We start from the raw sequence: 16380 nt of genomic DNA on the forward strand, positions 1-16380 counted from the left end.
AAATTTCCACGTATCTATTAATTTATATTAATTATAATTTTAATTTAAATCTTAATTTTATAATTTTTTTGCAGTTTGCTTGAATCAGGAGCCAAATAATCTTCCCATGGCTTCATATGTCTTTGAGGTCTTTTTTATTTTACAGATTCTGCCTCAATTTCCTTGCAGTTTATTTGATGAAGAAACTAGGTTGTCTGTCCTATAGGGTTTCCCAGTCTGGATTTTGCTGATTGCATCTCTGGTGTTTTCTTTTTTTTTTTTTTTCCTTTGAGACAGAGTCTTTCTCTGTTGCCCAGGCTGGAGTGCAGTGGTGCTATCTCAGCTCACTGCAACCTCTGCCTCCCGGGTTCAAGCACTTCACCTACCTCAGCTTTCCGAATAGCTGGGATTACAGGCGCACACCACCATGCCTGGCTAATTTTTTTGGTATTTTTTTAGTAGAGATGGTGTTTCACCATGTTGGGCAGGCTGATCTCAAACTCCTGACCTCAAGTGATCCGCCCACTTCGGCCTCCCAAAGTGATGGGATTACAGGTGTGAGCCACCGCGCCTAGCCAATCTCTAGTGTTCTTTAGCATGTTCCACTCCCTTCTGTCTTTCCTGTAAGCTCATTTCATTATCATTTTCCCTTTATGGTCTCTCCTTCACTGGATTGACTTCCTGGAGGACAGAAATGGTATTTTACTTATCTTTACCTCCTAGAACCATGCTGCTCTCTGGGCTGATCCTTGAACATGTCAAGCAAGTGCTGGTCTAAGGCCTATATCTGCATTGCCCTCCCCCAGATATTCCCACATTTAATTCAGGCTTCTCCTCAAATATTAGCTCATCAGAAAGATCTCTCTTCTGTAAAATGCTGGTAAATGTTTAACAACTGGCTCCCTGGGATAAAAAGCCCTGACCTATAGTATTTGCCAATTTCCATAGTGTAAATACATCCATCATGGTCGATTTAAAACTACAATGTGATATCACTGAACACAGAGTTGGGAAGAGATTGGAGCAGCACACCATTATATAGTATTTCCAATACACAGGTATCATAGATGTAAATAACTTAAAGGACATAGATCATGATAATAGTCAGTAATCTACATAGAAGATGCTGAGTTTGAGTATTTATTAGCTTTGTTTTTAATATAATATGTTGACTTTGAAGTTCATATAATTTAATTTTCAATAATGGCAGTATTCGATTGTTCTCACACTGCTGTAAAGAAGTACCTGAGACTGGGTAATTTATGACGAAAAGTGGCTCACGTCCCACGGCCTCTGAAGGAAGCATGATGCTAGCACCTGCTCAGCTTCTGGGGAGGCCTCAGGAAACTTGCAATGGCGAAAGGTGAAGAGGGAGCCAGCACTTCACAAGAGCTGAGCAGGAGGAAGAGAGAGAGCAGGGAAGTGCCACACACTTTTAAACAACCAGATCTCCTGAGAACACACTCGCTGTTGTGAGGACAGTACCAAGGGGGAAATCTACCCCCCTCACCCATGATCCAATCCCCTCCCACCAGGCCTCACCTCCAACATTGGGGATTACAATTTGACATGAGATTTGGGCGGGGACACAGATTCAAACCTCACTAATGTCTGTGTTTAACATCTGTTCTCACAATTACAATTCCTAAAAATTGAAGAGTGTGCTCTCATGAATCAGGATGAGCTGTCACCAATATACCATTGACTCTCTTGTTCACTGTACCTAAAATGGGATCTTCACCACTCTCTTCTCCTACTTTGTTTTTCTTCAAAGTGTTTATCACTCCCTGCCATGCTGTTATAAATTTGATTTTAAAAACCTTGACTGTCTTTTCTGCTGTTTTTTCCCTAACTTAGCCTTCAGCACCTAGAACAGTGCTTGGTTTGTAGCAGATGTTCAGTAAGTATTTGTTGAAGAATGAATCACTGGGTCCCTTATGCTCATAAAGAAAAAAGAAACATAGAAAATAATAATAATATAAGACACAGGTATGAAATCTATACAAACCTTTTCTCTAAAACAAGTGAACCTTTCTGAATTTAACGAAGAAAAATGTATCATCACCATGATCTCACTGTTCTAATTTGAAGGCTGATGAGAAAATGAGTAAATAATGTGCCAGGAGACTATCAGTGTACTCATTACTGGCCATAAACTCAAAGTACACCGACAACAAATCTTTTGGCAGATCATCTGGAGTTTAATGATCTTTCTCAGTGAAAATTTAAAATATCTATTATGTATGCCTATTTTCTTTTTCTTTTTCCTTTTTTTTTTTTTTTTTTTTTTTGAGATGGAGTCTTGCTCTGTCACCCAGGCTGGAGTGCAGTGGTGTGATTTCAGCTCACTGCAGCCTCTGCCTCCTGGGTTCCAGCGATTCTCCTGCCTCAGCCTTCATAGTAGCTGGGATTACAGGCACATACCACCATGCCAGGCTAATTTTTGTATTTTTAGTAGAAACGGGGTTTCACCATGTTGGCCAGGCTGGTCTTGAATTCCTGACCTCAGGTGATCCTCCCACCTCGGCCTCCCACAGTGCTGGGTTTACAGGCATGGGCCACCACGCCCAGCCTATTTATGTCTATTTTCCTTAAATTCATGAAATTGTCTGATTTTTTCTCATTACTGATTTTAATAATTCTTTGCACTTGAACTACCACTAGGCCTTCTAATATTAAAAGTTCGACACCAGGGCTGGTCTGTGATCCTTGACTCCGCCTTCCTCTTCTCTTTTTCCTCCTGCCAGTGTCTGCTTGTCCAGCACAACCCACCACCTCTCCCTAGCTCTCAGGGCAGGAGTCTTTCATTCTCATTAGGGGGTTGGTGTTCAGTTAAGCATCATTGTGTCCTTTTGCCTGGGGCATTTGAGTAGTTAACCAGGCATGAAGTTGCTGGTGAACATAGAGAAGCACTGCCACTGAATTGCTGTGTGCTTTAGTTTCTGCCTTGGTCAGAGAGATACCCCAACCACGTCCTCAGAATGTGTGAGGATAAAGCCGTGTAAGAGATTTGTGTTTGAAAACTTCAGCACCCTCTAAAGTGCTAGTGTACTCCTTCCAGCTTGGGATTGAGCCTGACACCTTTTTTTTTTTTAGCACCTCTGCAAAGAGTTAAATTTAAGAGACTTCGCAGGAAGGGAAAGTTGGATTTTGTTTTGTTTTGTTTTGTTTCCTGAGCACCACATAATTCCTGATGTTTCTGAAACATCCCTGGTTTGGAAACTGAATATTTAGCCTGTTTGGGCAGCCGCTGTATAAATTGCTGTGCTCCAGATGAAGCTGTCTGATCCACTGTGTTGTTCTTTTTCATCAAAATTACCTTGATCTACCACCTTCTCACCTCTGTCATTTCCAATTGTACCTGCATTCATATGGAATTTAGTCTGTATTTCCTGAAGTGAACAATATTACATAGGAGACCTAGGTATACTCTTAAAAGAAATACTGGCCTCAAACAAACTTATGTGTCAAAGATAACCCACAAGTCATAATTTAAGGTGGATCATACAGCCTTAAATTCTTAAAGGACCATTGTGTTTGATATGGTTTGAGTCTGTGTCCCTGCCCAAATCTCATGTCAAATCGTAATCCCCTGTGTTGGAGTTGAAGCCTGGTTGGAGGTGATTGGATCATGGGGGTAGATTTCCCCTTTGGTGCTATTCTCATTATAGTGAGTGAGTTATCAAAAGATCTGATTGTTTAAAAGTATGTAGCACCGCTCCTCTCTCTCTTCTTCCTGCTGTGGTCACATGAACACATGCTGCCTTCCTCTTCGCCTTCCTCTTTACCTTCTGCCATGGTTGTAAGTTTCCTATGGCCTCCCCAGACATGCTTCCTGTAGAGCCTGTGGAACTGTGAGCCAGTTAAACCTCTTTTCTTCATAAATTAATTACTTGATCTCAGGTATTTCTTTACAGCAGTGTGATAATGTACAAATACAGTGTTTAAGTCAAGAAAAAAGAATTTTAAACCTGTAGACTTTCCCATACTAACTGCTATTTGACTTTTTTCTAATCCCATTTTCTTTCAGTGATTAAGTACTCAGTAAGTCTCTCTCTCTCTCTGTCTCTGTGTGTGTGTGTGTGTGTATGTGTGTGTATGTGTGTGTATCTGTGTGTGTGTGGTATGACGGTTTCAGATGACTCAGACATCCTTCCTGTAAGAGGATTGTACATCCACCCTTTGTCCTTTGTAAGGGACAATCAGAGTTCTTAGTCCCCTCTTAATGTTAAGAAAACCAATTGTTTTTCAACAAACTTCAGACATGATGTACATAAAATAAGTTTAAAGTTTTTACCATTACAGTTTTCATATTTTGCTTTACAAAATGTTCTCTGACTAGCACAAAGATAAAGACTTCTGCAGAAAGCAGAAAATTCTTGAGTACTGGTTATTATCACATTTTAAAAAATAGTGTCATCATTTGACTTGATAAGATCTTATTAAAATGTAGTTTGACAAATATAATTTGCTATAGACAGGCCCATTTCGAAATGAAAGGTTTAGGTAATTATATAGTTGGACATCTAAATAATTAAAGATTTTCAATAAGTTTAGTCATTCCTGTATGTCAAATAGCCCATTCCATATCTTTATGTCTTAATGCTCAGTTTACATTTTTGTGTATGTGTCTTAGTTCATTCAGGCAGCTATAACAAAATATCATAAACTAGAGTAGCTTATAAATAACAAAAATTTATTTCTCACAGTTCTGGAGGCTGGGAAGTCCAAAATCAAAGTGCCAGCTGATTCACTGTCTGCTGAGGGCCACCTTCTCACTGTGTCCTCAAATGGTGGAGGAATGAGGGGACTCTCTTTGACGTCTTATATAAGGGCACTAATTCCATCCATGCAGGCTCTACTCCCGTGACCCAATCACCTCCCAAAGGCCCCACTTCTAATATCATCATCTTGGTGGTTAGGATTTCAACATATGAATTTGGGAGGACACAAGCATTCAGTCCATAGCAGTGTGTATTAGTTTTTAGTTTTGGTAATGGAGAAAAAAATTCCATGTTCAACCATAAAAATACCCTTTGAAAAGTTTTTCACAATAATTTGCTGAAACATTGAATGGTTAATTTTATGTAACATTAATGATATATCTAATACACAGATGAAAGAGATATTACAATGAACAAGAAAACTAGAATTTTTTAAAAGGCTCAGAAAAGTAAATTAATAACCTCAAATCACAGAATCAATCTGATGGATAAACATTAAATATTAGTTTTATTAATCGTAAAACCTGGATTGAGGCTTCGCATCAAAAGTAGCAAGTTGTCCGCATACATTGACTTCCACCTCTTCTAAAACCACACTAAAATGGAAATAAAGGGATATATTTGGAAGATATAAATCCACAAGGACAAAGAGAATGAGAAGAGGTGGGAAACCATAGCTAATTGTGGAGGGTGGAAAGTAGTTGGAAGAGTGGGGACTGTCATGGCAGCCTTGAGAGAGCTGAATCCCACACTGGCTGTAGGAAAGCCAAGAGCAACTAGTTCCAAGGTAGACTCTCTCTACCACACACTGATTCAGGAATTGATAGACCCAGATACTTCTGCAAGTTAAGGTGAAGGTGACTAAGACCAGAAAGATTGACTGAAAATCTGTTTAAGAAGCAGTTAGATCTCTAGACTCCTTATATCCCATGTCGATGGTGATTGCCCCTTTACTACACACATCAGCAGAAGGCTGGAGATTTATTATCTAGCATTTATGCTGAGGATTTCTTGACTGAGAAACCCTAGATACGGATTATGTTCAGGACACCAAAGTGAAGATAGGAGGAATAAATAAAAATTGATATACTATGAATATTGATACCACCCCATGCTTCTTGTTGATCTATTTTCCTGGAATGCTGGTAGAACCTTGTGAAATTGTAACCAGCCCAAAAAGAAAGAACAAGAACTACTGATGTTGACAGTTCCCCAGTGAAATGCTCAGCCAGGTCATCCATATATCTGATATAGCATGCAGAACTTCTAATCAACTTTTTGTCCCCTACCGTTAAATATGAGATGACAGCCGAGAACCACCACATTTTGAGCAAACCCTCCAATATGAAAGACAAAGGCCAAAATAAACAAACCACAAGAAGAAAATAATCTATATGAAAAAGAGGTTATGCATGGAAAAGAAAATGTGAAAAAACACAAAATATCTTAAGAAAGATGAAAAAAATTGTGCTTTTCTTATAATTAAATGTGAGATTATATGTATATAAGAATATTATTATCTTATAATTAAAAATAAGAGAAGATTTAGGGAATAGAAAATAGTTCATGAAAATTAAAAACATAATAGTAAAAATGAAAAATTCCAAAGAATGCTTAGAAGAAAAAGTGCAAGAAGTCTTCCTAGAACAAAAAAAATAAAAAAAAGAGAGAAAAGGGTTTTTTGTTATTGTTGTTTGTTTGTTTTCCTTTTTTTTGTTTTTTGACAGGATCTTGCTCTGTTGCCCAGGCTGGAGTGCAATGGCATACACACAGCTCACTGCAGCCTCAACCTCTTGACCTCAAGCAATCCTCCCTCTTCAGCCTCCTGAGTAGCTGGGAGCACAGCCATTTGCCACTAGGCTCAGCTAATTTTTAAAAATTCTTTTGTAGAGATGGGGGTCCCACCATCTTGCCGAGGCTGGTCTCAAACTCCTGGGCTCAAGCAATCCTCCTGCTCCAGTCTCCTGAAGTGCTGGGATTACAGGCATGAGCCACCACACCCAGCCTAGAAAAATGTTTTATAAATGAGAAATCAAAGGAGTAATTTTGGAATTGCAGAAAAGGAGAGCAGAGAAAACGGAGGGAGAGAATCATCAAAGAAATAATTCAAGAAAAATTCCCAGATGTAAATTTCCACATTAAAAGGGCCCTCTGAGTACCCAATGAAATATGTTTAAGACCCACATTGAGACACATGATAATGAAATTTCAAAGCATTCTTGCCAAATGAGGGAGTGAACCCAAGAAGATGGCATGGGATCTGAGAAACAGGTGATTCATAAGAGAACAATGAAAAGTATCTCTAGGACCATGTTACAGGAAGACATTGAAATGACCTCTGTGCAGCTGACCTATCAGTTAATCCCGATGGAGCAGGTCAGAAAGCACCAGGAGAGACCGTTTCAAAAAGTCCAAAATGGTAGAACACCTGATGGGTTTGAAAGCACTGAGAGGAGATTGGCTCAACTGGAGGAAAAGTTGGGAATAAATTAGCATTAAATATTAGGAATTTAGGCACCCTTTTAAAAAGGCAATTATATAAGTTCTAGAGAAAAAAATTGTCAGGAAAGGAAAATAAGTAATATATGATTTTTTGATTTAGCTGCCAACAGTGTTTCCATTTTACACGGGCATAAAATAGAAACACTGAATATCGATCTAACCAAACTTACAACATAGTGGGAGGGTGAGACATTGGGAGGAGTGTTTGTGTGTGTGTCTAGATGTACTTTTTAAAATGTAAAATCAGGCCTGGCACTGTGATTCACACCTGTAACCCCAACACTTTGGGAGACGGAGGTGGGGGGAACGCTTTGAGCCCAGGAGTTTGGGATCAGCCTGGGCAAGACAGGAAGACCCCATCTCTACAAAATGTTTTTGTTTGTTTGTTTTCGAGATGGAGTTTCGCTCTTGTTTTCCAGGCTGGAGCATAGTGGCACGATCTCGGCTCACTACAACCTTCACATCTCGGGTTCAAGCTTCAAGCGATTCTCCTGCCTCAGTCTCCCTAGTAGCTGAGATTACAGGCATGCACCACTACACCTGGCTAATTTTGTATTTTTAGTAGAGACAGTGTTGGTCAGGCTGGTCTTGAACTCCCTACCTCAGGTGATCCACCCACCTCGGCCTCCCAAAGTGCTGGGATTACAAGCGTGAGCCACCGTACCCCTGCCAAAAATTAAAAAAAAAAATTAGCTGGGCATCTGGTCCCCTCTACTCGGGAGGCTGAGGTGAGAGGATCACTTAAACTTGGGAGGTTGAGGCTGCAGTAAGGCATGATTGTGCCACTGCACTCCAGCCTGTGTGATAGAGTGAGACCCCATCTCAAAAAATAAAAATAAAGAGTAAAATCATCTCCTACAGTGGGAAATAAATAATGTTTAAAAGTAAATAAATAAATAAATAAAAATATCCAAGGCATACCTATATAAGAATGTTCTTCAGAACCATTGAGGGAAATACAAAAGAACTGGTTGAAAAGAATGAAATGCAGTTGCATTATTGGAAATGGCAAAGTTGTAGAGGCTGCCATTTTTCTTAACAAGCCTTTTAGAATTTATGTAACTCTTTAAATTATGGACATGTATAACTTTCATTTAAAAATATAAAACAAAAAAAATCCGTTTTGAAGAAGAGGCTGTGAGGTGAAATCAAATGGGCTGCACATTAATTTGGCCCAGTTGGTCTTTATTCAAGAATTGAGGTCTGGGGCACCCCAAACTTTAGAGGTGCCTGAGAAGGCACAGCCAGAACTGTAGGAGAAAAACAGAGAGTGTGGTGTCTTGGAAGCCAAGTGGGTCAAGTGTTTCAAGGACCAATTATCAGCTTTCTCAAATGCTTCCAAGAAGAAACTAAGAAAGTTCAGAAATCTGCCGGGCGCGGTGGCTCATGCCTGTAATCCCAGCACTTTGGGAGGTTGGGATTGCGCCACTGCACTTCAGCCTGGAGACAGAGCGAGACTTCGTCTCAAAAAAAAAAAAAAAAAAAAAAAGTTCAGAAATTACCATGTGAATCAAGAATACACAAATCCCAGGTATTTGCTTGAGATTTCCAGCTGACAGAAAAAAAGCCATTGGCTTCCTAGTTCAAAATAACCTGGGGACCTGAAAAAACAGACAAAGAACCATCTCCCCAACCCTGATCTCTCTGTTTCTCTCTCTCTGTGTCTCTCAAAGCCTGAGCTATGGTTAGACCTTTGGACTTTATGGGGTACAGCTTAGGCATTTGTCAAGATGTTCCGTTCTGATTCTGGTGGTCAGCAAGGCTTGGGAACACTGGCTTGGCTAGATAAAGTGGAGAACAGTAGCTGATAGCTGTGCATTGAGCATACCTACAGATCCTTTATATATTCTAACTGCAGTTACTTTACCCTCATCAATAATCCACATATCTGAGGTTTTTGTTAATAATCGCCTCATATATAGCATGTTTTTAGCATCATATTTTAAAATATTCATTTTACATTAAAGAAAGTGAATGGACTACTCTTTGTAAGGGATTTTTCTCCTGGAGTTTTATGTTATTACGCATGATACCTATTCTCATACATAACCACATTGTCATTCAGATATTAAAGACTTCCTTTTGGATGAAAGTATTAGACTTTGAGACAGACAGGAAAGCTGTTAAGCTGTTATTTCAAAGGCTTTTGTAAAAGAACAACTTATACAGGCACCAAATAGCTCATAATTCAGTTATTAATTCTACAGCCATCTTTTAAGCCATAAAGGCTTTCTGGAACAGTAATAATAAAAAGCAATTTTTCTTGTACTAATGACTATTCACTTGTATTATTCAGTATAATAGTATTCTTTTCTCTGAAAATTTTTAACTATTAAAAACATCTCTTTTTTATTGTAGTAAAATATGTTATACTAAATTTACCATTTTAACCTTTTTAAAAAAATGTACAGTTCTGTGGCATTCAATACATTCACATTGTTGTGCAATCAATACCCATCCATCTCTAGAACTAAAACATATCTTTGGTTTACATTGTAAATATTTAAAACTAATTGTTTTATATGAGTAACGTCCATTGAAAATTAAGTATTGGCCAAGCTAATAAAAACTAATATAAATATTAAGAGAATACTAAGAAAACAGTTTATGAGTATCTTGGAATATCTCATTTTCCTCTTTTACTGTATTAGTTTTCTAGATAACAAATTATCTTAAAGCTTTACAGCTTAAAACAACAAATATTTTACATTCTTTTTATCATATTAAGCCTTTGACATCTTTTGAGTATTTTACATTACCATTGTCAATTCAGACTAGCCTCCTTTCAAGAGCTTGATAGCTGCCACGTGGGTAGTAGTTACCATTGTGGACACCACAATTCTACGTGCTGCGGTTATTGGTAAGTTTTAGTAATCTGTTTCTGTCTCTAGCTCTGTCTCTATTCCTAGCTAGAGCTATGTAAACATCAATTTAGTACATTTGTATTACTAAATCTTTAATCAATGTCGGATTCTACGTGGAAATTAATTAAGAGAACTACCAGATTTATACAAACAATCGGCAACACACAGGCTGCAGCAAACCACACATTCATCTCTAGGGTAAGCTGTAAGAGTTCAGAATTAGTAGAGAGCACTCGGGGCATAGTTCACCTCTCCAAGCCCTGTGGTATTAGTATTCCTGCATTAAAATAACAGATTCACAATAAACAATAGTGAAACCACGACTGTAAAGAGAAGAAACAAACTGCAAGTTACTTCCTCTCCTTCATTCTCTATGATCACTTCGAGTTTTTATTTGTGTTTAAATGTTAAAACAATGAAACATAGAAGCTATGAGGTGTAATATTTTTCTTTGGTAAAATGCAAATTTGAGTTGTTATGTGAATCATTTTAGTGTGTTTGAATAAATGCCTTTACAATGGAATCGTATTCATCTTTTTTATTGATAATGGTTTTTAAACTATAAAATCAAGAAAACAAATATAACTATTACAGGATATTTATAGAAAATATTTTTGTCATATGAAAGAGCAAAGATTTAAAAACAAAAACACCTTCTAGGTGCCAGATACATTGGATTTTCCACTGCCATAAGCCTAACCTCCCTTCTCTCAACCTTTTTTTTTTTTTTTTTTTTTTGGAGATGGAATTTCACTCTTGTCACCCAAGTTGGAGTGCAATGGTGCAATCTCAGCTCACTGCAACCTCCGCCTCCTGGATTCAAGTTATTCTCCTACTTCAGCCTCCCAGGAAGCTGGGATTACAGGTGCGCACCACCACCCTCAGCTAACTTTTGTATTTTTAGTAAAGATGGGGTTTCGCCATGTTGGCCAGGATGGTCTTGAACTACTGACCTCAGGTAATCCACCCTTTTTGGCCTCCCAAAGTGTTGGGATTACAGACATGAGCCACCGCGCCTGGCCTACCTTTCTCTCAATTAATATGAGAAAGTAGAATTAGAATAGGTTAAAGCACTGACACACTTAACTGAATCTGGTATTTTCTTTCTTAATACACTGTAATTATTTTGTATTAAATATAAAAGGGGCTTCCTTTTTATAGTATTTGATTTTTTGGCACTCTTTTATTTCATGGATGCCTGCTTTCCTTTTTTTCAAACCCTAGAACAGAACACATTGTAGATACTAAATTATTTGCTGGCATACTTGCTGTATGAAAACTCTTCAGTTATCATGAGGGCAGCCTGGAAAATAAGCTCTGAATTAAGCTTTAGAGCTCATTTTAGGTCTCAGAAGCAGGGGGTTGTAGGACAAATTCACAAACACATGAGAGTTGCACCAATTACACTCAATTCACTTGGTACCATCCTGGTTTTGTAGGGCCCATGGATGGGCTCAGCCAGATGAAATCCCTCTATATGGAGGAGCTGGGCACCCCAGGCCATGGCCTTGATCAAGATATCATAAGAGGATGTTGTCTAGACAACATCAACATTCCAGGACCCTGTCTACTGATGGGCTTAAACTAAGGAAAGTTATACAACATTAGCCAACATACAGTCATAATTATTATTAATAGTTTATTGCCGGTACAGCAAAAGTGTTAGAAATTTCCACCACAACTCCTAGGTACACTGAAGAGTAGTTTCTTTATTTCTATAGCTGATCTGTTTTTTCTGCATATACCATGAAAACATTGAGAATGCTCATACATTGAAAATGATGGGAATATATGTGTGTAGAGTCACTTTGGAAATCAAGGGAAATAAAAAATGTGCAGGACTGGGCATGGTGGCTCACACCTGTAATCTCAGCACTTTGGAAGGCTGAGGTGGGAGCATCGTCTGAGTCCAGGAATGTGAGACCAGCCCAGGCAACATGGTGAAACCCTGCGTATTAGTCTGTTTGTAAGCTGTTGATAAAGACATACTCAAGACTAGGTAATTTATAAAAGAAAAGAGGTTTAATGGACTCACAGTTCCACGTTGTTGGGGAAGCCTCCCAATCATGGCAGAAAACAAAAGGCATGTCTTACATGGTGGCATGCAAGAGAGAATGAGAGTCAAGTGAAAGGAGAAACTGCTAATAAAATCATCAGATCTCATGAGACTTATTCACTACCATGAGAAGAGTATGGGGAAAATGCCCCCATGATTAAATTATCTCCCACTGGGTACCTCCCACAACACATGGGAATTATGGGAGCTACAATTCAAGATGAGATTTTGGTGGGTACACAGCCAAACCACATCACCCTGTCTCTACAAAAACAAAACAAAATAACCTCCCAAAAAACTATAAAACAAAAATTAGCTGGATATGGTGGCCTGTCCCTGTGGTCCCAGCTACTCAGGAGGTGGAGGTGGGAGAATCACTTAAGCCCAGGAGGTTAAGGCTGCAGTGAGCAAGATGGCACCGCTGCACTCCAGCCTGGGTGACAGAGTGAGACCCTGTCTCAAAAGAAAAAAGAAAGAAAGCACCTACTCCATGTTTTGGTATTTCTGTCTTAGGTATTTATTTATTTATCTTTACCGTACAGCTTGCATATTTATTGAACAAATACTACTAAAATAGCTAAAATACACTGGGTACTTGTCATGAGTGCATCAGTAAAGATCATGTTGTTACAAAGCCCGCATTTCTGCAGTGCACAACTGCAGCTCTATACTAAATGCCACATGTGCGGAATACTGTTTTTTTTTTTTCTCTATTTGCACAGCTGATGTACCTGTTCTAACAAAGGAAAGAGAGGAGGAATGCACAAGAAACTCAGGCCAATGGGGGAGAGAGAAGAGAACAAAGACATGCAGTGCACGGGTCATCGGTGTGTTGACAAAGGGTCAAACTTGGCCGAGTGAGATGGCTCACACCTGTAATCCCTGCACTTTGGTAGGCTGAGACAGGTGGATCATCTGAGGTCAAGAGTTCAAGACCAACCTGGCCAACATGGTGAAACCTTGTCTGTATCAAAAATACAAAAATTAGCCAGATGTGGTGGTGCACACCTGTAGTCCTAGCTACTCAGGAGGCTGAGGCAAGAGAATTACTTGAACCTGGGAGGTGGAGGTTGCAGTGAGATGAGATCGTGCCACTGCACTCCAGCCTGGGCAACACAGGCTGTTTTTCTGTCTCAAAAAAGAAAAAAAGAAAAGAAAGAAAAGAAAAGAGTCAAACTCTAAAATCTTTGAAGAGATTTATTCTGCACATAAGAATAAATCTTCAGAAGATCCTGAGAACATGTGCCCAAGGTTGTTGGTAAAACCAAGCACAGCTTGATTTTACACATTTCAGGGATACATGAGATGTCAATCAAATATATTTAACATATACACTGGTCCAGTCCAGACAGGTGGGGAAACTTGAAGCGTGCGGGAAGGTGGGGGTTTCCAGGTTATAGGTAGATTTAAAAAGTTTCTGATTGGTAATTGGTTGAAAGAGGTTGTGGAGACCAAAGTTTAGTGTGCAGATAAAGCCTACAGGTAGCAGGATTCAGAGAGAATAGATTGTAAATGTTTCTTTTCAGACTTAAGGTCTGTGTTGATGTTAAAGCTGGAGGGATATAATGAGGCCTGTTTATCCCCCACTTCCCATCAATGCCTGACCCAGTCTTTCAGGATAAATTTGAGAGTGCCCTGGCTGAGGAGGAAGTCCATTCAGATGGTTGGGGGGTGGGTGGGGCTTAGAATTTTGTTTTTGGTTTACAGATATTTAATAGTCAGAAGTAGAACAATTCCAAACAAGGCCTGCCCTGTCAAAGGAAGAGCTGAAAAAGGGCTACATAAAAAATAGGATGGGCTTTAGACTGGCTAACACAACAACATTCCATGAATAGATGGTATTTTATTTTTGTTTATCCCATTTCGGGGGAGCAAGGACAAAGATGTAAAATCTATGCCTTGCTTATCAAAACTGCCAATAAAAAAGAGTGCTCTACTTTCAAAAATTATTCTTATTTTGTAAAGACATTTTTTCCAACTTAATTTTTGGAAAAGGTGTAATTTTCATATTCCTTCTCAGATGCCAGTGTTTTGGATTTTTTTTCCAGAGGGAATTTATTTAAAAAGAGTTTGCCTCCCCCCCATCTCCAATACCCTTTCAAACAATAAGGATCCAAAGAGATACCTCAAAATCCCTTTAAAATTATTGTTTTTCTTTCTCTAAACAGGAAGGCAAGGTGATGGAAAAGAAGAGATTTGGTAAGTAAATTACAGTTTTGTGATTGCCCCTGCTACTGTCACTGCACGTCCATGAGTGTCATCCACGCTACTGTGACTGCGTGTCTGTAAGTGCCAGCCAGTGAGACACTAGTCTCTCACACACTATGGCAGCATTCACTCAGCCCACACCACTGAGGAAGAAAGCTGCACTGAAGACATGAGGAAAACAAGTCAATCCAGTCTAGAGAACAATATCCAGGGAAACAGAGTACCAATACCTTCTTAGAAAGTGGAAGGAAAAGGTAACTCCTTCGGGGCTACCTTGCCAAGGAGCATGTTGAAAATCCAAAATAGGCCAGGTGTGGAGGCTCATGCCTATAATCCCAGCACTTTGGGAGGCTGAGGTGGGCAGGTCACCTGAGGTCATGAGTTAGAAACCAGCCTGGCCAACATGGTGAAACTCGGTCTCTTAAAAAAATACAAAAATTAGCCAGGTGTGGTGGTGCATGCCTGTAATCTCAGCTACTCGGGAGGCAGGAGAATTGCTTGAACCCAGGAGGCAGAGGCTGCAGTGAGCCAAGATCACGCCACTGCACTCCACACTCCAGGCTGGGTGACAGAGAAAGACTCCATCTAAAAGGAAGAAGTAAATAAATAAAATAAAATCCAAAATAGCACCATTCATCAGTGTCTCAGGTCCTGTGGCAGCATCTCAGTCACTTACCATAAGGAAACAGTGAGTTTCAAACTACTTCTATACATCAAAAGGGTACAGGGATAAAATATAGAGATATACAGACAATTGATGAACATAAACTATGAGGCTTGATACATGTAAATGAAAAAAAAAAAAAGTGGTGGTGGTGGGGGAGTCTCAGCCTCTGCAAGAAGCAGGAGCTGTTTGAGTGAAAAGGCAGGAGTGGGTTGGTCGGGTGAACAGGGTGGGAGACAGTTGTGGCAGACAGTGTTGTAGTGAATCAGGCCTGTAGGCCCACCTGTAAGGGTTGTAAACATGTATTCACAGTGTGAAATCTGAGCATTTCCACCTGAGACAGAATGTCTAGAAACTGATTTGATGATACCTATTTGTTCACTGTAAATTATAGCAAGGCTCAGAGCCCCATTGTTTCTTCTTATACTTGATGATTTGCAGAGAAAAAAGTCCCATAGATGATACCACGACCTCATCAAAACCCACACACCATATATAATACAAATGGAGGTGTTCGGATTTTAAAAAGTGGAGGTGTTTTAGTCCATTTTGACACTGATATAAAGAAATACCTCAGACTGGGTAATTTATAAAGGAAACCTCTTTGGAGGCCTCAGGAAACTTACAATAATGGCTGAAGGCAAAGGGGTAGCAAAGGCACATCTTACATGGTGGCAGGCGAGAGACAGTGAAGGAGTGAAGCGGGAAGAACGCCTTATAAAGCCATCAGATCTAGTGACAACTCACTTACTATCACAAGAACAGCATGGGGGAAACCAGCCTCATGATCCAATCACCTCCCGCCAGGTCCTGCCCTCAACACATGGGGATCATGGGGATTACAAATGGAGATGAGGTTTGGGTGGGGACACAGAACCAAACCATATTGGAGGTAACTGATTCTTGGGGAGCAGACTTCATTGCTGCCCAGTGGAGTCAGGGAGACAGAGTTGGTCTCATTGTTCTTCTTGCGGCTCAATTCCTTTGGGACAGAAAGTCTTCCCTTAGGAAGCCTTCTCTCCATCTCCTTGTTTGGAAATGGTTCTTGACTGACCCAGACAGAGTTCTGGGTAATAAACCATTTTGAGAATCCTAGTCTTGGGTTTCTATTCTCCCTCTCTTCAGTCCAGGGAGACCAACAGACAAAAGCCCCTCTCCCTGTTCACTCTCTTTCCCCTCTACACCTGAAACACAAATGTCCATCTTAGAGCATTTTTAAACTACAGCAGGGATCTGCCAACATTTTCTGTAAAAGCCCAGATAGTGTTATAAAAGTTTTGGGCTTCCAAAGATCTGTTCCATAGACAACATGTCAGTGACTAGGTGTGTTTGTGTTCAATGAAACTTCATTTGTGGATACAGAAATTTAAATTTCATTTAATT

General features: G+C 39.6%; 1 pseudogene; it reads right to left on the reverse strand.

Moving 5' to 3' along the window:
• Positions 1 to 3209: 3209 nt before the first annotated feature.
• LOC105487969 (neuronal regeneration-related protein pseudogene) lies at positions 3210 to 16162 on the reverse strand (annotated as a pseudogene).
• Between the last annotated feature and the right edge of the window lie 218 nt (positions 16163 to 16380).

Source organism: Macaca nemestrina, chromosome 3 (assembly GCF_043159975.1).
Source record: "Macaca nemestrina isolate mMacNem1 chromosome 3, mMacNem.hap1, whole genome shotgun sequence".
Taxonomy (NCBI): domain Eukaryota; kingdom Metazoa; phylum Chordata; class Mammalia; order Primates; family Cercopithecidae; genus Macaca; species Macaca nemestrina.